General features: G+C 42.4%; 1 pseudogene; it reads left to right on the top strand.

Annotated features, from left to right (window-relative positions):
- On the top strand, positions 621-24,292 carry LOC109232506 (annotated as a pseudogene).

Below are 26,484 nucleotides of genomic sequence, written 5' to 3'. Positions count from 1 at the left end.
GAGAATCAGATTCAACAATAAATTTCTTTAAGAAAAACCTCTATCAATAACAGATAACCAACCCTTGCTAGAATTGCCATAGCGCTCAGCACATTTGTTACTACAAAGGACAAAGTTTAATCAGCAAATGCTAAAATCAATTATGTCACGATGATCCCCTTTATTATGCACACCCCTCCAGAACTTCCCAGGATTACCCTTGCTAAGCCATCTACATACATTTTCATCCACCTCCCTCCTCGGACTGATCATATCACCAATTGGACTGTGCTGAATAACTTGTTTGTAGTTTCTCCACATTAAGCACACTTGTCCTCCCTGTTACAGCGGTAAAAATTTAACTTAAGAGGAATTGACATTGCTAGAATCAATGACGTTAAGTGAACACATCCTGTAGATGATATAAGCCTTACTAGGACATATGTAAATTCTTAAACTTGTTTGCATACCTGTTCTTCCATATTGTCTCCAAACAAATTACGAGGGAAAACATTTTTTAATAGAAAACCCTATGCAACTTTCGTCTTTTTGGTATGGTCAGCCACCACTACATCGCCAAAACTCCTAACTGATCTTGTTGTATTCCTTATGCCACATGTACTGGGAAATTATTTCTAAACATGTCTAGCAATCGTTACTATCAACCAAATAGATGTGACCTTGTCCCTGTTGATGTCTGGTTACAAGCAACTACATCTTGAGGGAATCATGATACCAACTTTTGAAATCCCCTTCAATCTGTTGGAGACTTGGTTTTTTGAAAGTCTCTCATCAGAAAAGACACTTAAAGGCATTCTTTTGTGCCATTAAGAATTTGCCAAAATGAAGGTTTCACTATATAGATGTCCTTAATTGTTGCAAAGCTTGATTTTGTAGAGAAACTACCTGAGTTTTCCAAAGTCCGTAGCCCAATCTCCTATCTGACCACTCAACTTTTAGTATCTTGTTAACGAACACCGGCAGGGTAATAAAAGCTTAGCAAAGAAATCCATCTCCACTGTTACGCGCCGGCAATATTACTTGAATCTCTCTTCTTTAGTGTATTTTGCTTTGCTTACGAATAGATCTTTTTGAGAGTTTAATTTGTGTGTGAAAAGAAAAAATGGACGAAAAACAGTTAGACAAAGTCGCCGGTGAATGAATATCCGCCGGAATTAGAGAAGAAACGAAAAAAAAAGTAAAAGGAAAAAGACAAAGAAAAAGAAAAGGGAAAAGAAAAAAAAGTAAGAAAAAATGGTAAAAAAGAATAAAAAATAATCTGAAAATTATTTTTTCTTGCTTCTCACTCTCCTTTGGGAGAATGAAATACACACACTCTGCCACGTCAGCGTTAAGGGTGCAAATAATTACATTTAAAATAAGTTTAGGGGGGTAATAGGATTCCCGCAAAGAAAAAGTGTGTAGTTGGGAATCCGGGTATAGGTCAGGGTGGTACTTATGCATTTTCCCCATATTATAATATAATATGAAAATTGGTTCCAGAAAAAAGTTTGGCTTTTATTATGAAGTGTTGTTATATAGGGTTTCTGTTATAGACAATGACAGATCCAGAATTTTTATTAAGGGAAGTCAAAATATAAAAAAAAACTCACCAAGAAGTCAAGGGGTGTCATTATATAGTATATATACATATTTTTGAAAAAATTACGAGCTAGGCACCTTTTTTTTGAGATTTTGCACAAAAGTTTATATTTGTGCTGTGAAATTTGATAAAAATGTAAACCTGATTTAATAATTATTAAAAAAAAATTTTATTATTTATGTCAGATTTTGGAGTTGGTTATCAAGGATTTGCTGCAAGAATATCCTGATATAATCTGTGTGGTATTGATTTAGTTTAATTAAATATCTTCATTATATCTCCAACTTTTAGATTTTGCATTCTTTTGTGGAAATTAGCGGTGAGATACATCTATACGAAAAAAATATCACTAGATTTATGGTTTTATTGAGAGTAATTGCTATTTTGATTACAGATTAAACTGAATGGACTCTTGCACATCGACGACAATTGTGCTTTAAAGGTATGAATACAATTCCCCTTTTTATCTTTTTTTTTACAGGTTGGATTTTCGGGCACTATAAGTTGTATAACATATTCAAATAGGAAACATGATCAGTGATTGTGACGATCCGGCCAGTCGTCTCATGAGTTACCGCTCTGTTTCCTCCATTTTTGCTTCTTTATGCTTCGTTATCCGTGTTTTATGGTATCGGGTTGGTCGGATCGAGTCCGGAATGATTTTGGTAAGGTTTGAGACACTTAATCTCTTTTAAGGAAGTTTGAGTTTGAAAAGTCAACCGGATGTTGACTTATGTGTTAGAGGGCTCGGATGTGAGTTCCGATGGTTCGGTTAGCTTCGGGAGGTGATTTATGACTTAGGTGTGTGATCGGAATGAGTTTTGGAGGTTCGGAGTAGATTTAGGCTTGAATTGGCGAAGTTGATATTTTGGCGATTTCCGGTTGATAGGCGAGATTTTGATCCAGGGGTCGGAATGGAATTCCGAGAGTTGCAGTAGCTTCGTTATGTCATTTGGGATGCGTGTGTAATTTTCAAGTCATTCGGACGTGGTTTGGTTGAGTTTTTGATCAAAAGCGTATTCCAAAAGATTTTAGAAACTTAGGCTTGAATCCGATGTGTTTTGGGTGATTTGATGTTGTTTGAGGTGTTTTGATGATTGGAACAAGTTTGGATAAGGTATTGGGTCATGTTGGTGCTTTTGGTTGAGGTCCCGGGGGCCTCGGGATGATTTCGGGTGCTTACGGAGAAGTTAGATGTTGATTGCAGCTTCAGATTTGCTGCTTCTGGTATTTTCGCATCTACGGTATGGGGACCGCAGATGCGGCGCCGCAGATGCGGGTGATTTATCGCAGAAGCGAAAAGGGGTCAGATGTGCAGCTACCGCAAAAGCGGTCAAGATGGCCGCATCTGCGAAGCCGCAGATGCGGAAGTTCTATCGCATATGCGATTTTGGGCCTTAAGTGAGGAACCGCAGAAGCGGTGGTTTGGGCCGCAAATGCGGTACCGCAGAAGCGGGCCCTGGGCCGCAGATGCGGAAAGTCTTGGGCAGAACATATATGTTATTTCATTTCGTAAGTTTGAGTTATTCCACTATTTTTGACTTCGACTTGGAGCTTTTTGGGCGATTCCGAAGAGAGAAATCAAGAGACTTCGTTAAGGTAAGGATTTTTGAACCTAAAAACACATTTCTATGGTAGTATTTCATGGATTAAGGCTGTAATTAAAAGGATTAAAGGGCTAAAAATGGAGGACTAGGGCTTGAGTTTAAGAGACTTCTAAATGGGGATTTGAGGGGTGATTTGGACTCTGATTCTTGTATTCTTAATATGTATGAACTCGTGGGGAGACGAGGAATCTAATGATGTAAAAATTTCTGAGTTTCGAGAAGTAGGCCCGAGGGGTCGGGTTTTGGTAATTTCGGGATTTGTGCCCTTTATTGATTGTTTTCGCTTGGGCTTTGTTCCCTTAGCATATTTTGATGCGCTCGTTCTGATTTTGGATAGATTCGACGCACGTGGAGGCTGATTCGAGGGGCAAAGGCGTCGCGAGCTAGAGATTTAGCCGGTTCGAGGTGAGTATTGATAGTAAATAACGTTCTGAGGGTTTGAAACCCCGGATTGTACATCGTAGTGCTGTATTGAGGTGAGGCACACGCTTGATGACGAGCGTGGGGTCGTACACTATTGGGAATTGTGACTTGGTCCGTCCCGATTGATAGTTTTACGGCGTATTTGATTGAAAACTATTTGCTATCATCATTACTTGGGCTGAATGCCATATTTGGGCCTAGTGCCAACTATTTGAACCCTTCGGGGCTTTTATTGATATTTGCTCACTATTTTTAATTCATTACTTGAACTCAGTCATGTTATTTTCCACTGTTTTACTACACAGCCATGTTTAGTCAGTTTTAAGACTTAAATGATATTTTAAATGATGTTTGGGCTGAGAAACACTGTTTTACTATTGTCCGAGGGGCTTGTGAGTATTTTTGACTGAGTACGGCCGAGGGCCTATGTTGTGAGGAAACACTGATACTGATTTGAGGCCGAGGGCCTGAGATATATATGCCACGAGGTGGTTTGATTTGATATGAGGCCGAGGGCCAGTTTCATGCCACGAGATGACTTGTTATTGCGCTTGGGCCGTAAGGGGCCCCTCCAGGAGTCTGCACACCCCCAGTGAGCGCGGGTACCCATTGTGATGTGAGATTGAGCCCGAGGGGCTGGTATTGTTCTGAGCTGTTGCCCGAGGGGCAGATTTGTTGATACTGTGCCCGAGGCGCGAATTTCTATTTGTTTACTTTATCTTAATTATCGGTCAATTACCTGTTTTACTGGTTGAATGAGGATTTTACGTAATTTTCACTGGTTTTTCCTAATTTTAACTGATTTTACTGCTTCATTATAGAATACCTTGTGTTTACGTGTTTTCTTACTTTCAGTCATTATTTATATTCGTTACTCACTGAGTTGGAGTACTCACTTTACTCCCTGCACCCTGTGTGCAGATTCAAGCGTAGCTGGTTCCGCTCCGGAGTGCTGATTTCCTCCTGTCCCAGGCGGCCTTTCGGAGACTACGAGGTAGCTGTTGACGTCCACAGCCCCGTGTCTCTACTCCTCTATCATTTCTGTTCCTTTTCAAACACTTGTAGTGGTTTATGACTTTAGCAGACTGTATTGTGGCTCATAGATGCTCGTGACTTGTGACACCCCGGTTAGGGCTGTGTCGGGTTGGATTTTCCGCATTGTTATTGATATTTCCGCTATTCGGTATTATTAAATCATGTTTAGACTATATTTGTGTTGATTAAATGCTTAAAAAGGTGAATTGGGTTTAACTGGCTGGCCTTGTCTTCACGAGAGGCGCCATCACGACCGGGTTCGGGGTTAGGGTCGTGACAAGTTGGTATCAGATCTTAGGTTACATAGGTCTCACGAGTCATGAGTAGGTTTAGTAGAGTCTCGCGGATCGGTACGGAGACGTCTGTATTTATCCTCGAGAGGCTGCAGAACCTTTATGAAAAACTTCATATCCTTGAAATTCTTGTCGTGCGAACTTGTTGATCCGAGTACTAAACTTCTATTATTCTATTCTCTCACAGATGGTGAGGACACGCGCTACCGAACGGGGTGGACGACCACCAGTGCCACCAGCTCAGGCCACCAGAGGCCGTGGATGCGGTCGTGGTCGTGGCAGAGGCAGAGCAGCGAGGGCAGCACCTGTAGATCCACCAGCTGCCCCAGTTCAGGACCAGGTCCCAACTGTGGACACTCCAGCACACCAGCTGTGCCTATCGTGATTCCGGGTCTTCAGGAGGCCTTGGCACAGATCTTATCAGTTTGCACTGGCCTAGCTCAGGCGGTTTCAGCCACTACAGCCGCAGCTACTTCTCAGGCCGGGGGAGGTAGTCAGACTCCCGCCGCTCGTACACCTAAGCAGGTCATGCAGGGACTTCAGACGCCGGGGGCACACCCCGCCCAGCCGGCTGCAGCTGCTCAGGACTATGTAGTTCCTGCCATGCCAGAGGATGAGCAGCGTAGGTTGGACAGATTTGGTAGGCTTCAGCCTCCGTCATTCAGTAGTGTAGAGGGAGAGGATGCCTAGGGCTTTCTGGAAAAGTGTCAGAGGATGCTTCGTACTGCCGGTATTCTGGAGACCAGCGGGGTCGCTTTTACCACCTATCAGTTTTCAGGACCTGCTTTCACTTGGTGGGAGGATTTCGAGAGGCGTAAGCCTGTTGGTGCAGCACCCCTTTCCTGGAAGTAGTTCTCCGTTCTCCTTCTGGAGAAGTATGTGCCGTAGTCTCGCAGAGAGGAGCTGCGTAGACAGTTTGAGTGGTTGCGTCAGGGGGAGATGACCGTGTCACAGTATGAGTTGAGGTTTTCTGAGTTGGCTCGTCATGCCATCTGGTTGGTCCCGACAGATTGAGAGAGGATTAGGAGGTTTGTTGATGGTCTTACTTATCAGCTCCGTATTCTTATGACCAGGGAGAGGGTATCTGGTGCTACATTCGAGGAGGTTGTGAATATTGCCCGAGAGATTGAGTTTGTTCGCTGTCAGGAGCGAGAGGAGAGGGAGGCCAAGATGCCTCGAGGATCTGGCAGCTATAGTGGTGCTCCTTCGAGGGGCCAGTTTCAGCACAGCAGAGGCCGTTCATTCAGGCCTGCTCAGTCAGCTCGCCCAGGTTATCATGGGGCATCTTCAGGTCATGGTTATCATGGATCTCAGCAGGGCCAGTCATCACTTAGCGCCCTTCCAGCTTAGAGTTCATCCCGTGCTCCTTCGGTTCAGGGCTCTTCTATGCCGAGCGCATCTGCTAGTCACTCTGGTGCGAGGGGTTCCCTTCAGTCCTCTTCTCCAGCACCCGGGAGTTGTTATGAGTGTGGCGAGATAGGCCACATGTAGAGGCAGTATCCTCGTCGTGTTGCTAGTTCATACCAGCATAGGGGTCAGTCATCGGCTTCAGCGCCAGTTGCTCCACCACCACCCGCCCAGCCAGCTAGGGGTGGAGGTCAGTCAGCCAGGGGTCGCCCTAGAGGGGGAGGTCGATTAGGGGGCGGTCAGGCCCGTTTCTATGCTCTTTCAGGCAGACCTGATGCTATCCCTTCAGATGTTGTTATTACAGGTATTGTTTCAGTCTGCCACAGAGATGCCTCTGTATTATTTGATCCCGGATCCACCTTTTCTTATGTGTCATCATACTTTGCTTGTTATTTGGGTACGCACCGTGAGTTTCTTGCTTTACTTGTTCATGTATCTACCCCGGTGGGTGATACTGTTGTTGTAGACTGTGTGTACCGGTCGTGTGTGGTGACTATTGGGGGTCCGGAGACCCGAGTTGATCTTTTATTATTGAGCATGGTGGATTCCGATGTCATTCTAGGCATGGATTGTCTATCTCTGTGTCGCGCTATTCTGTACTGTCATGCTAAGACAGTCACATTGGCTATGCCAGGTGTGCCACGGATCGAGTGGCGAGGTGTGACTGATTATGTTCCTAGTAGAGTGATCTCTTTCTTGATGGCCCAGCGTATGATTGGAAGGGTTGTCTCTCGTATCTTGCCTTTGTGAGGGATGTCGGAGCTGAGGCTCCCAGTATTGATTCTGTTCCAGTTGTGAGGGACTTCCCTGATATATTTCCTGCAGACCTGTCGGGCGTGCCACCGGACAGGGATATTGATTTTGGTATTGACCTGGTGCCGGGCACTCAGCCCATTTCTATTCCGCCGTATCGTATGGCACCAGCAGAGTTGAAGGAGTTAAAGGAGCAGCTTTAGGAACTCCTAGATAAGGGGTTCATCTGGCCTAGTGTGTCACCTTGGGGTGCGTCGGTTCTGTTTGTGAAGAAAAAGGATGGCACAATGAGAATGTGCATTGATTATAGGCAATTGAACAAGGTAACAATTAAGAAGAAGTACCCTTTGCCTCGCATTGATGATTTATTCGACCAGCTTCAGGGAGCGAGGGTGTTCTCCAAGATTGATCTCCGTTCGGATTATCACCAGTTGAAGATCAGGGATTCGGATATTCTTAAGACATCCTTCAGGACGAGATATGGTCATTATGAGTTCCTGGTTATGTCTTTTGGGCTAACCAATGCCCCAGCTGCGTTCATGCATTTGATGAACAGCGTGTTCCGGCCTTATCTTGACTCGTTTGTCATAGTCTTCATTGATGATATTTTCGTGTATTCGCGTAGTCAAGAGGAGCACGCGGAGCATTTGAGGTTTGTGTTTCAGAGATTGAGGGAGGAGAAGCTTTATGCAAATTCTCCAAGTGTGAGTTTTGGCTCAGCTCAGTGGCATTCTTGGGACACGTGGTGTCCAGTGAGGGTATTCAGGTTGATCCAAAGAAGATAGAGGCGGTGCAGAGTTGACCCAGACCGTCCTCAGCTGCTGAGATTCGCAGTTTTCTTGGTTTGGCAGGCTATTATCGCCGGTTTGTTCAGGGATTCTCATCTATCGCATCGCCCTTGACCAAGTTGACTCAGAAGGGTGCTTCATTTGTATGGTCGGACGAGTGTGAAGAGAGCTTTTAGAAGCTCAAGAAGCTTTGACCACAGCTCCAGTGTTGGTTTTGCCATCAGCTTCAGGTTCATATATAGTGTATTGTGATGCTTCGAGAGTAGGGATTGGTCGTGTGTTGATGCAGGAGGGTAGAGTTATCACGTATGCTTCTCGTCAGTTAAAGCCCCATGAGAAGAACTACCCCGTTCATGACTTAGAGTTGGCTGCCATAGTTCACGCATTGAAGATTTGGAGGCATTACTTGTATGGCGTGTCTTGTGAGGTATTCACCGATCATCGCAGTCTTCAGCATTTGTTCAAGCAAAAGGATCTTAATTTGAGACAACGGAGATGGTTGGAGTTGCTTAAGGATTATGATATCACTATATTGTACCATCCGGGAAAGGCTAATGTGTTGGATGATGCTTTGAGCCGAAAGGCAGTGAGTATGGGGAGTTTGGCATACATTCCAGTTGGGGAGAGACCTCTTGCAGTTGATGTTCAGGCCTTGGCCAATCGGTTTGTGAGGTTGGATATTTCGGAGCCCAGTCGGGTGTTGGCTTGTGTAGTTTCTCGGTCTTCTTTATATGATCACATCAGAGAGCGCCAGTATAATGATCTGCATTTGCTTGTCCTTAGGGATAGAGTGCAGCATGATGATGCCAGGGATGTGACCATTGGTGATGATGGAGTGTTGAGGATGCAGGGCCGGATTTGTGTGCCCAATGTGGATGGGCTTCGGGAATTGATTCTGGAGGAGGACCATAGCTCACGGTATTCTATTCATCTGGGTGCCGCGAAGATGTATCAGGATTTGAGGCAACACTATTGGTGGAGAAGAATGAAGAAAGACATTGTGGGATTTGTAGCTCGGTGTCTCAATTGTCAGCAGTGAAATATGAGCATCAGAGATCGGGTGGCTTGCTTCAGCAAATGGTTATTCCTGAGTAGAAGTGGGAGAGGATCACTGTGGATTTTGTTGTTGGACTTCCACGGACTTTGAAGAAGTTCGATGCTATTTGGGTGATTGTGGATCGGCTGACCAAGTCCGCGCACTTCATTCCTATCTGTACTACTTATTCTTCAGAGCGGTTGGTAGAGATCTATATCTGGGAGATTGTTCGTTTGCATGGTGTCCCCGTTTCCATCATTTTAGATAGGGGCACTCAGTTTACCTCGCAGTTTTGGAGGTCTGTGCAGCGAGAGTTGGGTACTCAGGTTGAGTTGAGCATAGCTTTTCATCCTTAGACGGACGGGCAGTCCGAGCGTACTATTCATATATTGGTGAACATGTTGCGTGCTTGTGTTATTGACTTCGGAGGGTCATGGGATCAGTTTCTACCGCTCGCAGAGTTTGCTTATAACAACAGCTACCAGTCGAGTATTCAGATGGCTCCATATGAGGCTTTGTATGGGAGACGGTGTAGGTCTCCAGTTGGTTGGTTCGAGCCCGGTGAGGCTAGGCTATTGGGGACTGATTTGGTGCAGGACGCTTTGGAGAAGGTGAAGGTAATTCAGGAGAGGCTCCGTACAACGCAGTCAAGGCAAAAGAGTTATGCTGATAGGAAGGTTCGAGATGTGTCCTACATGGTTGGTGAGAAGGTTCAGTTGAAGATTTCACCCTTGAAGGGTGTTATGAGATTTGGGAATAAAGGGAAGTTGAGTCCGCGGTTCATTGGATCTTTTGAGGTACTTCGGAGGATTGGGGAGGTGGCTTATGAGCTTGCTTTGCCACCCAGCCTGTCGAGTGTGCATCCGATATTTCATGTTTCTATGCTCCGGAAGTATATTGGAGATCTGTCTCATGTTCTGGATTTCAGCACGGTTCAGTTGGATGATGATTTGACCTATGGTATGGAGCCAGTAGCTATTTTGGGTCGTCAGGTTCGGAAGTTGAGGTCAAAGGATATAGCTTCAGTGAAGGTGCAGTGGAGAGGTCGGCCCGTGGAGGAGGCTACCTGGGAGACCGAGCGGGAGATGCGGAGCAGATATCCTCACCTGTTTGAGGCTTCAAGTACGTTTCTTGACTCGTTCGAGGACAAACGTTTGTTAAGTTGGGGAGGATGTGACGACCCGGCCAGTCGTCTCATGAGTTACCGCTCCGTTTCCCCTATTTTTGCTTCTTTATGCTTCGTTATCCGTGTTTTGTGGTATCGGGTTGGTCGGATCGAGTCCGGAATGATTTTGATAAGGTTTGAGACACTTAGTCTCTTTTAAGGAAGTTTGAGTTGGAAAAGTCAACTGGATGTTGACTTATGTGTTAGAGGGCTCAGATGTGAGTTTTGATGGTTCGGTTAGCTTTGGGAGGTGATTTATGACTTAGGAGTGTGATCGAATTGGGTTTTGGAGGTTCGGAGTAGATTTAGGCTTGAATTGGCGAAGTTGATATTTTGGCGATTTTCGGTTGATAGGCGAGATTTTGATCCAGGGGTCGGAATAGAATTCCGAGAGTTGCAGTAGCTTTGCTATGTCATTTGGGATGTGTGTGTAAAATTTCAGGTCATTCGGACATGGTTTGGTTGGGTTTTTGATCAAAAGCGTATTCCGGGAGATTTTAGAAACTTAGGCTTGAATCTGATGTGTTTTGGGTGATTTGATGTTGTTTGAGGTGTTTTGATGATTGGAACAAGTTTGGATAAGGTATTGGGTCATGTTGGTGCTTTTGGTTGAGGTCCCGGGGGCCTCGGGATGATTTCCGGTGCTTACGGAGAAGTTAGATGTTGATTGCAGCTTCAGATTCTAGTATTTTTGCATCTGCGGTTTGGGGACCGCAGATGGGGCGCCGCAGATGCGGGTGATTTATCGCAAAAGCGAAAAGGGGTCAGATATGCAGCTACCGCAGAAGCGGTCAAGGGAAGTTCTATCGCAGATGCGATTTTGGGCCTTAAGTGAGGAACCGCAGAAGCGGTGGTTTGGGCCGCAAATGTGGTACCGCAGAAGCGGGCCCTGGGCCGCAGATGCGGAAAGGCCTGGGCAGAACATATATGTTATTTCATTTCGCGAGTTTGAGTTATTCCACAATTTTTGACTTCGACCTTGGAGCTTTTTGGGCGATTCCGATGAGAGAAATCAAGAGACTTCATTAAGGTAAGGATTTTTGGACCTAAAAACACCTTTCTATGGTAGTATTTCATGGATTAAGGCTGTAATTAAAAGAATTAAAGGGCTAAAAATGAAGGATTAGGGCTTGAGTTTAAGAGACTTCTAAATGGGGATTTGAGGGGTGATTTGGACTCCGATTCCTGTATTCTTGATATGTATGAACTCGTGGGGAGACGAGGATTCTAATGATGTGAAAATTTTTGAGTTTCAAGAAGTGGGCTCGGGGGGTCGGGTTTTGGTAATTTCGGAATTTGTGCCCTTTATTGATTGTTTTCGCTTGGGCTTTGTTCCCTTAGCATATTTTGATGCTCTCGTTCTGATTTTGGATAGATTCGACGCACGTGGAGGCCGATTCGAGGGGCAAAGGCGTCGCGAGCTAGAGATTTAGCCGGTTCGAGGTGAGTAATGATAGTAAATGATGTTCTGAGGTATTGAAACCCCGGATTGTACATCGTAGTGCTATATTGAGGTGAGGCAGACGCTTGATGACGAGCGTGGGATCGTACACTATTGGGAATTGTGACTTGGTCCGTCCTGATTGATAATTTTACCGCGTATTTGATTGAAAACTATTTGCTATCATCATTACTTGGGCTGAATGCCATATTTGGGCCTAGTGCCAACTATTTGAACCCTTCGGGGCTTTTATTGATATTTCCTCACTGTTTTTAATTTATTACTTGAACTCAATCATGTTATTTTTCACCGTTTTACTACTCAGCCATGTTTACTCAGTTTTAAGACTTAAATGACATTTTAAATGATGTTTGGGCTGAGAAACACTGTTTTACTATTGCCCGAGGGACTTGTGAGTGTTTTGACTGAGTAAGGCTGATGGCCTATGTTGTGAGGAAACACTGATACTGAATTGAGGTCGAGGGCCAAAGATATATATGCCACGAGGTGGTTTGATTTGATATGAGGCCGAGGGCCAGTTTGATGCCACGAGATGGCTTGTTATTGCGCTCGGGCCGTAAAGGGCCCCTCCGGGAGTCTGCACACCACCAGTGAGCGCGGGTACCCATTATGATGTGAGATTGAGCCCGAGGGGCTGGTATTGTTCTGAGCTGTTGCCCGAGGGGCAGATTTGTTGATACTGTGCCCGAGGGGCGAATTTCTATTTGTTTACTTTATCTTAATTATCGGTAATTACCTGTTTTACTGGTTGAAAGAGGATTTTACGTGATTTTCACTGGTTTTTCCTGATTTTAACTGATTTTACTGCTTCATTATAGAATACCTTGTGTTTACGTGTTTTCTTACTTTCGGTCATTATTTATATTCGTTACTCACTTAGTTGGACCATGTGTGCAGATTCAGTCGTAGCTGGTTCCGCTCCGGAGTGCTGATTTCCTCCAGTCCCAGGCGGCCTTTCGGAGACTACGAGGTAGCTGTTGACGTCCACAGCCCCGTGTCTCTACTCCTCTATCATTTCTATTCCTTTTCAAACACTTGTAGTAGTTTATGACTTTAGCAGACTGTATTGTGGCTCATAGATGCTCGTGACTTGTGACACCCCGGTTATGGCTGTGTCGGGTTGGATTTTCCGCATTGTTATTGATATTTCCGCTATTCAGTATTATTAAATCATGTTTAGACTATATTTGTGTTGATTAACTGCTTAAAAAGGTGAATTGGGTTTAACTGGCTGGCCTTGTCTTCACGAGAGGCACCATCACGACCGGGGTTCGGGGTTAGGGTCGTGACAGTGATAATTCATATAGTTGACCCCGACTTGTTTGGGACTGAGGTGTATAGTAATAGTATAGTAGTATTGGTTGTTGTATGACAAAGAGTTTTATTTGTGATGTTGTGTGACAAAGCACAAGCTTGAACAAGAGAAATGGAGGTAGGAAATTGACGAGTTATGGCAGCTCGAGAAGTGACCTATGCTACAGTAAGAAAAAGATACATTGAAGTTACGAAGTCACTCAGCCGTATATTATACAAAGGGAAAGGTGTGGGTACAGAGTCACGTCAACTATGGATATAGACTAGGATATGAGGAACAGAGTCAATAACTATGGACCGAGACTACACTAAGGAACATGAAAAAAGACTTGGGAAACAAAAGATTGAAAGGATAGGAGAGTCACAGCCCCCAACTAAGGGAGTGGTTATGTTCACTATGTCCCCTTATTCCCCACATGCTATCTATGGTGCCCCGGGGCTGTCTCGCGAAGATCTTCGATCCAATCCTTCGCATCAACCCTCTCTTAGAAGATGCCGCCAAGGGCCCCATGCTCTCCTCCTTCCTGCTACCCTACTGGTGTTCTTGGTCATTCATGTAGCAACGGGGTGCTAATTTCAGAGATTGATACCCCTCAAGGAAATGGCGAGATCCTTTTGGCACCTAAAGTTCCTATTGCTAGCAATGCTATGGTCTTGTATTTCTCCGGTAGGGGCAAGGAAAGGGTACATATAGAAGACGCATGTCCAATCTCGTCACGGATTGGAGGAGGGGATATGCCTTTTTGGATGGAGGATAAACTATTAAACTTTGGGAAGTTTCTAGGTATTTCTTTTGAAGGGAAGGAAGATAGGGTGTTAGAACTGTTGAGGAAGATTGAGCAACAATCTTGTTATGATGGTGCAGGCAGGGAGATGGGTCAAAGTGTTAAGCAAAATAATTTAGGGGATGTAGTGGTGTACCAGAGAAGGGGCCGGGTGTGTGACAGGGAGGAAGGGAGCTCGGTTAGAGGGGGTAGGGAAAAGGGGGATATTGTTTCTTATGGAAGTTAAGATTCTTTCATGGAATATGAGGGGGATGAATGACCCAAACAAAAGGGCCATCATCAAAGTGGGAGTTAGAGAGTGGGGTGCTAACCTAGTTTGCTTTCAGGAGACAAAAATGGAAGTTTTGTCGGATGTGATTGTAAGGAGTGTCTAGGGAGGTAGTTGGGTAAAATATGACTGGGTTCCAGCAGTGGGAAGTGTCAGGGCATTCTTCTAATGTGGGATCATAGAAGCTTGGAGGTAAAGGAGATTAAGAAGGGAGTTTTTTCTTTAGCAGCTCTTGTCAAAGATAGAGTGAGTGGGGTGGAGTGGGGATTTGGGGGAGTGTACGGACCGGTAGGAGAAGGGTCCAAGGTATTTTTCTAGGAGGAACTGGCCAATATGATGGGGGAATGAGACATTCCATGGGTTCTGGGGGGAGACTTTAACACTATTAGATTCCCGGAGGAGAGATTAGGGTGTAGTATGATTTCGAGGGCCATGGAGGAGTTTTCTGAATTCATCAATGATCACTTTCTCATTGATCTTCCTCTGTCAGGGGAAAGGTTTACTTGGGCCATGGCGGAGGATTCCAACTCAAGGTCTAGACTTGATAGATTTCTAATATCGCCCTCTTGGGATGAGCTGGTGCCCAATGTGCTGCAGATTCCTTTACCTAGGCTGACTTCGGATCATTTGCCTATCTTGCTAGATGGATGCAGAAGGAGGGGGTGCGTGCTCCCTTCCGATTCGAGAACATGTGGTTGAAGGTGCCAGGATTAGTGACTAGGTGAAAGAATGGTGGACAAGCTATGGGGTATCAGGGACACCTTCATTCCATCTTTCGAAGAAACTTAAATTGCTCAAGGGAGATATTATTAGGTGGAATAAGGAGGTTTTTGGGAGGGTAGAGGTTAAAATGAGGGAGCTTATTCATGAATTGGGGGATCTAGAGAGAGGGGAAGGCGCGAGGGAGTTGGATGAATCTGAGAAAGAGAGAGGGGGAGGTTAAGAGGGAAATAGTCGAGTTAGCAATAGCTCAGGAGACTAGTTGGCGGCAAAAATCGAGGGCGCTATCGTTAACGGAAGGGGATTCGAATACCAAATTTTTCCACAGGGTGGCGGTTGCAAATCAAAGGAGAAACTTCATAGAGTCCTTAGTTGTGGATGGGGTGAGGATTGAGGGAGAGGAGGAGGTAAAAGGGGCGATAATGGGGTTTTATGAGAACTTATACAAAGAGGAAGTTAGTTGAAGGCCGACTTTGGGGGGAATAGAGTTCAACCACATAGGGGAGGGAGATAGTGAGTGGCTAGAAAGGGCTTTCGAGGAGGAGGAGGTGCACGAGGCTGTGTTGAGTTGTGTTGGTGATAAGGCCCCCGGCCCTGATGGTTTCTCCTTGGCCTTTTTCCATCTCTGTTGGGACACAATCAAGGGGGAGTTAATGGAAACCGTTGAATACTTCCATGTGAATGGTGTTTTCAAGAGAAGTATCAATGCTTCTTTTATTACTATTGTGCCTAAGAAAGAAGGTGCGTCTTCTATCAGTGACTACAGGCCTATTAGTCTCGTGGGGAGCATTTACAATATTATTTCTAAAGTGCTTTCTAATAGACTCAAGAAGGTTCTTGACGTGTCTATTTCGTCCTCCCAGAATGCGTTTGTAGAAGGTAGGCAGATCCTGGATGCCGCTTTGGTGGCAAATGAACTTGTAGACTCCAGAAGGAAAAATAGAGATCCCGGCTTACTATGCAAGTTGGACCTTGAGAAGGCTTTCGACCATGTCAATTGGGAGTTCCTGGATTTCAATATGATGCGGATGGGGTTTGGGGCAAGATGGAGGGGATGGATCAAGTTCTGCATTTCCTCAGTCAGATTCTCTGTCCTGGTTAATGGTAGCCCGTGTGGTTTCTTTAGCAGCTCCAGGGGTCTCAGGTAAACAGACCCCCTATCCCCCATGCTATTCATTCTAGTGATGGATGCTTTGAGTAAAATGATGGATCGAGCGGCGGGCGGAGGCTTTTTGAGAGGATTCTCAGCTCCGATCAGGGTGCCCAGTGCCCGAAGAGTCTCTCATTTGCTTTTCACGGACGACACCCTAGTTTTCTGTGATGCCGATATGGATCAGTGATCAAAAGGGTTGAAAAAAGATTAGCGGGCTGGCAGAAACGGTACTTGTCAAAAGGCGAAAAGGAAGTACTCATTAAAAGCACTCTATCGAGTATGCCCACCTATTACTTGTCCCTGTTGCAAGCTCCTGTGAGCATCACAGAGACACTGGAGCGGCTTCAAAGGAATTTTTTTGGGATGCAGCGGGTGGAACTAGAAAGTATCATCTAGTGAATTGGCACACAGTCACTTCCCCAAAGAAGTGGGGTGGACTTGGAGTAAAAGATCTTAGCGTATTCAACAGAGCTTTGTTGGAGAAATGGCTGTGGAAATTCGGGGTAGAAGAGCATGCTCTATGGAGGGAGGTCATAGTAGAAAAGTACGATTCCACGAGAGGGGGTTGGAGGACCAAGGCAATCACAACACCTTTCGGGTGTGGCATGTGGAGGAGCATCATGAAGAATTGGAAATCCTTCAGTGCCAACATCTCTTACAGGGTGGGAGATGGAAGGAGAATAAGCTTTTGGAATCATAGGTAGTGTGGAGAGGATACTCTGAGGGTCTCCTTCCCCCACGTCTTCAGAGTTTCAAACCAGAAGGAATTGATGGTCCAACAAATTCGTAAGGAACATGTAGGGGGGTAGTATGGGACCTCTAATTTAGAAGGAACATGCAAGATTGGGAGATTACGGAGCTCCAAAACTTATTGACACTGCTATATGGGCAAGACAGGCCTCATCCATCTTGTGATTCTTGGAGATGGGGTTTGCGTGGCGATGATCTGTTCACCGTAATGTCCTTTTACCAGAGTATGTTGGTGATAGAGGAGGCCTCTTTTCCATCCGGATTCCTAAGGCGCCCACGAAGGTGTGCTTTTTTGCATGGCTAGCGGCGAGGGGAGTGATTTTGACTGATGAGAATCTGTAAAAGAGGGGAATTACACTTGTTAGTTGGTGCTATATATTTAAAAGCTCAGGGGAAGAAGTTGATCATCTTTTGTTGCATTGCCCTGTGTCCTCGGCTTTGTGGAGGACGATCCTGAACCTTTTTGGTGTTCAATGGGTGATGCCAAGCACTGTAAATTCTTTACTTTTTGGTATACTTCTTGTATACGGGAGTTCTCTCCCTTTTGATTAATATAATTTATCTTATTAAAAAAAAGAATATAGTGATAAAAAAGGCAAAGGAAGAGTCCGGTCATGGCCGGTCTTTAAAGGCCCTAAAGAAAGAGGTTTAAGTCATCGATGGAAATCCGATAACGCTTTTCTTTTTACTGGTGGAATGTCGGTTCAGCGGTCTAAACTTTTTTTTTTTTCTTTTTTTCAAAAGATCCACCAGGTTGATAGGAGTTAGGAGTAGCCCTAACCTGTATAAAAATCAAATAACATAAGTACATGGAGGAGGACATACACCATAGCCTCCAGAGCATGATGAACACTGCTGCTAGACATTCCTATGCAAAAATGCAAAAGAGTTGTAGCTAAGATATGGGAGGACTCCTCCATTACAATATTTGAAGAGTCAACTATAAAGCACAAAGCTAAACAGTTTAAGTGTATAACATAGATAAGATCCTTCATCTCAGCCATTACTAACAGAGAAGAGATTCTTTTTTGGCCTAAATCTGAAATTTTGGGAAGCCATCGTGTTCTTGCTTCAAGTAAGCTCTAACTTGCCTAGGCAATGAAAGATCTTCAGTGAAGGCAATCTGGTTCCTGACTTTCTCACCCAAACTTGCCATTTGGTCTGCAATCACATTTCCTTCCCTGAATATATGAACAAAAAGGAAGGATCCCTTCTGTATCAACTGCCCTATTTGTGCCATGATGCTGTGAATCTGCCATGGAGGTCTGACTTTATTATTGATTATATTAACCAACATAAGAGAATCAGATTCAACAATAATCTTAAGAAAACCTCTATCAATACAGATACACAACCCTTGTAGAATTGCCATAGCTTCAGCCACATTGTTACTACAAAGACCAAAGTAATCAGCAAATGCTAAAATCATATGTCCACGATGATCCCTTATTATGCCACCCCCTCCAGAACTTCCAGGATTACCCTTGCTACAGCCATCTACATACATTTTCATCCACCCCTCCTCAGGACTGGATCATATCACCAATTGACTGTGGATAACTTGTTGTAGTTTCTCCACATAAGCACACTTGTCCTCCCCTGTTACAGGTAAATTTAACTTAGAGAATTGACATTGCAGAATCAATGACGTTAAGTGACACACCTGCTAGATGATATACCTACTAGACATATGTAAATTCTTAAACCTTGTTGCATACCTGTTCTTCCATATTTTCCAACAAATTACAGATGGAAAACATTTTAATAGAACCCTATGCACTTCGTTCTTTGGTATGGTCAGCCACCACTACATCGCCAAACTCCTAACTGATCTTGTTGTATTCCTTATGCCACATGTACTGGGGAAATAGTTCTAAACCTGTCTAGCAATGTTACTATCACCAAATAGATGTGACCTTGTCTCCTGTTGATGTCTGGTACAGCAACTACATCTTGAGGGAATCATGATACCAACTCTTTAAATCCCTTCATCTGTTGAGACTTTGTTTTTTAGAAGTCTCATCATCAGAAAAGACACCTTAAAAGGCATTCTTTTGTGCCATAAGAATTTGCCAATGAAGGTTTCACTTATAGATGTCCTTAATTGTTGCAAAGCTGATTTTGTAGAGAAACTACCTGAGTTTTCCAAAGTCCAGTAGGCCCAATCTTTCCTACTCTGAGCCACTTCAACCTTTTGTATCTTGTTAACAACACCGGCAGGTAATAAAAGACTTAGCAAATCCCATCTCCACTGTTACGCGCCGCAATATTACGTTGATATTACGTCCCGCAGTATTATATTACGATCATGTTACGCCTTACAGTACTACATTACGATGATGTTACGCGTCCCAATATTAAATTACGACGATGTTGTACCCTGTAGTATTGTACGTTGAATTTGTCGTAAGGTAATTGACATCAGTCCAAGGAAAAGATTATTTGGAGATTATAAGGATTATGCTATTTCAAATAAGTGATGAGTAAATTCGTGAAGGTGAGAGGGGAAGCAAGTCAAAGAAAATGAATTTTCGTCCAAGTTTAGCATGTTGGGATCAAATTCGTGACGAGCTAAAATACCCGGTATTTATGGACTAGTGCCATACAATGTACTACATAGCCATGATAGTAAGGTGTACAAGGTATATTGAAAGAGATTAGTATTTAATTAAGTTGAGATAATTTTTAAATTATACGGGTAATTGATTAATTACCGGGTAACAGGACATTACCCAGTTAGCTAATAAGTGAGATAAGATTTAACCCCCCAACGTGACAAGCAACCCCTTCCTTATAATGACTAACTAATAAAGAAAGCAAGGTGTCACACTTTGAAAGAAAGGTGACACCAAGCATTAATTATGTAAGCCACCAAAAGAATGAAGATATCAATTTAAGATTTTATTAAAAACACTTCAATACAAAACAAGAACGTTAACAATTCCCAACCAAAGTTTACAAACTCTTCGTTAGTGTCTTTTGACCAAAGTAAGTGTAAGACGTTACAAAGCTTAGTTTCATAACATTTCAAAAATTAGTTTCTTCCTAAAATCCTATTCAAGATATTTTCAAACCAGAATTTGGTTTCATAAACATTACGGATTCAAACCCCATCCAGCAAGATTTCAATAAAATTCTTGCAACCAAACAATTCCAACGAGAATTGTTAGAACCATAGCAACGTTAAATTGTGCGGTTCTAAAGGAGAACGGTACAATCTTTTTCAAGAAATATTATACGAATTTTTCCCTACTCCAGGTATGTTAAGGTTATCCCTTCTTTCTTTTGGCATGATCCATACAATACGAACGAAACGTGCAAATGCATAAATTCCATAAATGACTCTATTCATAGAAGTATTGGAGATATCTATGTTCTTAAATTTCCATGTGTCATAATATTTTATCATCTGTTCATGGGTCTCAGAAAAATATGAAAGTTGAAGAAAAAAAGAGTTTACTTTATGATATTGCTCAAAGACAAAATGGTCTTATGAAAATTCCGAAAGATTTTATTAACGTACTTTTTCATGCATTTCATACATGTGCATTGACCCATGACCAGATGGAGTTATATACACGTATATATGTAAATATATGTATATGGAATATGGAAAAAGGTTATGGCGTTATATACGCACCACCACCTGATCAGCCGGTATATGATGATGATGTTGCCCACAGTGGCTGAAATATGATTCAAACGACGTTATATATGCGTATATATGTATGTATATGTGTGTGTGTATATATATATATGTATATGAGATATGGGAAAGGTTATGGCGTTATATACGCACCACCACCTGATCAGCTGGTATACGATGATGATTTTGCCTACGGTGACCGATATGATATGATGGGATGCCCTCAGAGGCTGATGATGTTATGAAACATGTACCTATGCACGACATGACATTCATACGCATATGCATGAAGCTAAAAGTAATTTATGATTTACAAAGTTATTCAGACTTACAGGTTGAGTCATGTACTCTATATGTCTTCCATGTCTCTTATGTATTTATTTATGTGACTTACATACTCAGTACATTATTCGTACTGACGCCCCTTTTTCCTGGGGACGCTGCATTTCATGCCCGCAGGTCCCGATAGACAGTCGAGAGCCCTCCAAGTAGGCTATCAACTCAGCGGAAGATGTTGGTGCGCTCCACTTGCTTCGGAGTTGCTTGTTTGGTTAGTATGATTTAGACATGTACTGTTTGGTATGGCGGGACTCTGTCCCTACCTTTATGAAAATTATGTGTTCTTAGAGGCTTGTAGACAGATGTCATGTACGTAAAAGATTGTACAACCTTGTCGTCCTATGTTTGAGTTTATAAATGATTATGTTGGTCTATTAGGCCCGTATGTCACGTGCATATGATGATGTAATAAGAAAGATACGTTAAGTTGGTACTCAGTTGAGTAAGGTACCGGGTGCCCGCCGCGGCCCATCGGTTTGGGTTGTGAAATCCACCTACCATTTGATATGAAATCTTTGACTTTGATATTCATTGGAGTTGTCCTGCCATCTGTTAGCTTGGCTAATCGTCCCAAGCCAGTCCAGTTGTCCCACCAGAATGAAGAATCACCATCGCCTATTTTCCAGAGAATGAAAGATTCCACTGCATCTTTGATCTCCATCAACCTTCTCCAGATATGTGACTGGCCATATCTCCACTTCTAAACGTAGAAGTCCAACTTAGAGGATAGAAGTGTAACTAAGGAAGGAAATGTAGTTCTTTAGTCACTGTTCTCATTTGAATATACAAGGCTATTAATGGATAAATTGGATGTTAATCTTAAGAGACGACGTGTGTGCAGATGCAGCTATAGCTCCTACTGTCTAACTAACTCTATATAGACTTCAACTAAATAATCTAACTGCTTATTCACTCGCAGGAGATTGCAAGGCAATTATGTATGGAGCATCACTTGATGTTCTCAAAAACGGTACTGTGTTCATTCTGGTTATGATATCCATTTTACATTTTAACCAAAGGCATCAACCAGTCACCGTATTTTTCTTTAACATGCATCATTTGACGATAACTCCCAGTTTGTATTATCTATGTTAAGGTGAGTCTATATGGCCTGTAATTTCCTTCTTTGCTTTGCTGACGAAAGAGAATAGGCTATTTTCAAAGTGCCTGAGAATGTTGAAATTAGATTCTTTTCCTTTTGAAAAAGAATGTTCAAATTTTATAATCTTCAAATAAAATGTGTACTCATTTTTTCTTCTCCTGGTGGGTGTGCTCATTCTACAGTAATCTCTCATCAGGGAGTGCGGGTTGGCACATAAAACCATTATCTTTGTGTTGGACGAGTTTGACCTTTTTACACATGTAAGATTCTCATATAGTGAAGAAAACATATGAGAAAATATGTCAAGTTTTCAGGATTGGATGTATCCGTAAATTGCAGGGTAAACAACGATTACTCTATAGCTTGCTAGATGCAATGCAGTCTGTAACGTCACAAGCTGTTCTCATTGGTGTGAGTTGCAGATTGGTATGTTGCTTAGTTTTAGCATTATTATTTTTTATGGCACATTTTATTTCTCTATGAACCATACATTACTCAACATCATTATATCCAGATGTTTTTGGGTTTTTTTTGGGACCTCAAAAATCAAATGAGTATCTCGTTTTGAGTTGCTTATGAGCAAGATCAACTTTGGAAGATTCCCTAATTTCTTAAATAGTTGTCTTGTCACTAATGCACATTGACTACATATAGCTAGCCCATTAGAGAACTTTTTGAAGTTTTGAGTAAATTAAGAGTGGTGAAACTTTTGTTGTGCAGGATGCCGATCAACACTTAGAGAAGAGAGTAAGGTCTCGTTTCTCACATAGAAAGCTGTTGTTTCTACCCCCTTCGCAGGAAGACTTGCAAAAGTAACTTCTCGTTGCATACCTTGGTTCCTCGTTTACTGCCTACAAGAAATTTTATCAATACTGACAATCTGTATATCAGAATTTTGCAGCACGCTTTACTACTGCCAACAGAGTTAGAACTTCCTCCTCAATATGTAGCTGCTTATAACACTAAGCTTCTTGTATCCTTTTTACTCGTTACACTTTTCATTGTCAAGGAATGAATTAAAGTTATATGATACACACATGACCAGGAAAAATTGAAAAGAGAGAGAACATCGGTAACAACTCATTTGTGCTAAGCCTAGATACTCCAAATACTTGTCCTTCTTGTAAGCTAAGGTTTAAAATAGTTCGTTTCCTTTTGGAAACCCCTCTTTTAGGTTAGACATAAAAACAAGCATCAAATTTGCTATAATTTTACGCATCGCGATCAGTATTTTGCTAGCAGATATTTAATTATCCTTAATATTTATTAGAATACTTTATCGGATGATAAATTCAAAGACGTCATTATGTCATTATGTGATTCTGATTCAACTTTGAACCATCTATTGAGATTTCTGTAAGTCGCCAACTACCTATTTGCTGCATTCATAGTGCTTTATCAAACATTTATTCTTTTAATGAAAACTCATTGTATAATAATTTTCATTAGGTTTGCTGCTGTGTGCCATATGGATACAAAATCTGGATTTTTATCACTTGATAACTTTAAAATAGCACTCTCAAGTATTCAACGGCAACCCAAGTTGGAAACCTTGAAAGGTATGTCATTATGCATTTTGTGTTGAGTGTTGACTAGCTACTTCTGGAAAGTTTAGGGGTAGAGCTAAAATAGTTTGGACTCCTCACATTCTTTTCCACATCACTTCCTCTTAAATTTCCTTCGACACTCGACCTCTTCAGCTATTCCCATATCTTCTCTCGACACAATAGTCCCAGACATTGTGAGTCGTAAAATTACTTGGAAATTTGATTAGGCCCCAATAGTACATACTGTTGGGGATATGGTGTGAGTCACTCACAACGAATCGGTTACGTAGTATCTCTTCATATATATAGACTAAAAAATAGAACAAAGTTATTTTTGTAGCACTACGCCCCTCTTTTCATTTAATATTTTTTTTTTAAAAAAAATTTGACCTATTTATATATGGTATGAGTCAGTCGCAAACCATTTTAAAATATGAATATACTCCACCGCTAGGACCCACCAAGACGAATCAAACTGAAAACAACGCAATTCTCAATTTGTTGATGCAGATTGCTACACTTTAGAGCTATATATTCTTGTTTGCTTGAGGAGGTTGGAAGTCAAAGAGCAAGAGACGACCTTCAATTCAGTAATGAAAGGTTTGACTATTACATGCTCCCTTCTTATGTTAATAGTGTGAATGTTATGCGACTGACCATATTATCATGCCTTCCAGAGTACAAAAGCGTACATGATTCGTTCCAAACAAGTGATTATTATGCACGGAATGTATGCCTCCGCGTGTGTGTAGCAAGGACTTAAATACAAATAATTTTTGTCTAACATTCAACTTTGGATCTTTAAAGTTATACTGACAAATATTTACTTTCTTTCCAGGCATTTGAACATCTTTTACAATGCCAATTGATCTCTTTGGTTGACAATAGAGGGCACGGCCAATTTGTTGAGTTTCGTCCAGTGAGGCTTTTGATCTCATCATATGAACTACATCAGGGACTAAAATCATACCATTCATGTCCGGTGAGTTATTCTCGAGAACAATTGTATTCTTTTAGTCTGATGTATACTAAGATGGTTGCGGATGTCAATCTCATTATGGAAACAAACACACGTGTCAGTCAGCAGTACAAGCAAGAACAACAACAACAGACTTAGTGAAGTCCCACAAGTGGAGTCTGGGAAGGGTAGTGTCTACGACCTTACCCCAACCTGGGAGGATAGAGATGTTGTTTATGATAGATCCTCAGCTCAAGAAAGATGGAAAGAAATAGTAGAAACAAGTAATATCAACAACAAGGGCCAGAAAGATAGTAAAAACAAACTAAGAGCCAGAAAATAGATGGAAGGATGCAGTAGCAACACGTAGAGAAAATTTGTCCTTAATATCCATATTCATATATCGTAATGCATAAATCATAATCAACTTTTAATGCATATGCTGTCACGACCCGGATTTTCCACCCTCAGGATTCGTGATGGCGCCTACTAATGTGAGCTCGGCAAGCCAAACTTTAATCTAAATACTTCATTAACCAATTATTTCTTTTTAACAAATATAAGGCGATAACGTGATAACAGCGAAAATTCAAATTTACGCGGAAGACAATAATAACATATATGAAAACTGTATCTATTACAAATACTTAAGCCTTAACCACCCAAAACCTGGTGTCACAGAGTCACAGACGGTCTAAGATTGCTACATACAAGGTCTGAAGAAATAACAGTACACTGTTTCTGAATAAAAGGAAAATGAAACAAGAAATAGGGATAGAGGGAGACGCTAGAGCCTGCGGACGCCTGCAGGTCTACCTTGGATCTCCGGGTGGAGAAGGTAACCTCCAACTATGGTCCGATAGCTGCTCCGGGATCTGCACATAGTGCATAGTGTAGTATCAGCACAACCGACCCCATGTGCTGGTAAGTGCCTAGCCTAACCTCGGCGAAGTAGTGACGAGGCTAGGACCAGACTACCAAATAAATCTGTGCAGTTACAGCGGAAAAGAAATACAGAGATAACCAGTCAAGTATGGGAGGGGAAGCATGCTGTGGGGGAGATAACTATTCCGAATAGAAAGACATCAAGTAAACGAAAGAGACAACATAACCCGGATATCAACAACGAATCAGAATTCAATAAATGCACGGCATCACCCTTCGTGCTTTTACTCTCGTCCTCACCAATGCAATCATATAATAAAAATGTGCACGGCATCACCCTTCGTGCTTTTACTCTCTTTCCTCACCATAAAATCAAAGAATTGGCACGGAATGGTACATTGTGCGGCACGGCATCACCCTTCGTGCTTTACACTCTTTTCTCACAATCACACACGGCATCACCCTTCGTGCTTTACACTCTTTCCTCACAAAACAAATAATGCACGGCATCACCCTTCGTGCTTTAACTCTCTTCCTCACCCAAACAACAATCACAAACAATAGGGCAAGGGAATAAAGGAAATTTACAATAAGAATCCCGGCAAGGGAGCAACAAGTCAACAATTAAATCCCGGCAAGGGAGCAACATCAATAACATCAACATCCCGGCAAGGGAGATAACGAATAAATCAACAATAGCCCGACAAGAATGACAACATAATGATCTCTTCTCTTTCTCACTTTTACTTCACAAGTCACTTCACAACTCGAGCCAATGCTCTGGAGGTTCAATTATCATTTACACTTTCACAATTCGTTACGCAACTTGAGCCAACACTCCTCAATGTTCATAGGTCACAATTTCCTTCCACATACTTTATACAACAAATAGAAACCACCACTAAGGCATGAAAGATACAACGAAGTCATGATAATCATAATATAAAGACTCACGGGCATGCTAGACACCAACATATAGATACTCATCACCATGCCTATATGTCGTACTCAACAATTACTACATAGCAAATAGGACCCGACTCCTAATCCCTTAAGCTAAGGTTAGACCAAACACTTACCTTGATGCCACAAACACAATTCACGATCCAATTATAGCCTTACCCCTTGATTCCACCACCAATTCGCTCGTATCTAGTCACAAGTTACTTAATTACATCAATAAACGCCAAATGAATCAATTTGAGTGCATAAAAATGAGTTTTCCAAAGTTTTGCCCAAAAAGACAAAGATCTCCCCCGGGCCCACATGGTCAAAACCCGAGGTTCGAACCAAAACCGGATTACCCATTCCCCCACGAACCCAAATATATAATTTGTTTTGAAATAGGACCTCAAACCGAGGTCCAAATCCCCAATTTTTGAAAAACCTAGGTTCTACCCAAAGCACCCAATTTCCCCCATGAAAATCATTGATTTTAAGTTGAAATCATATTGAAAGATGTTAAT

Source organism: Nicotiana attenuata, chromosome 1 (genome assembly GCF_001879085.1).
Source record: "Nicotiana attenuata strain UT chromosome 1, NIATTr2, whole genome shotgun sequence".
Lineage (NCBI taxonomy): Eukaryota > Viridiplantae > Streptophyta > Magnoliopsida > Solanales > Solanaceae > Nicotiana > Nicotiana attenuata.
Note: the sequence above shows the minus strand (reverse complement) of the source record. Positions and strands in the feature narration are given on the sequence as shown.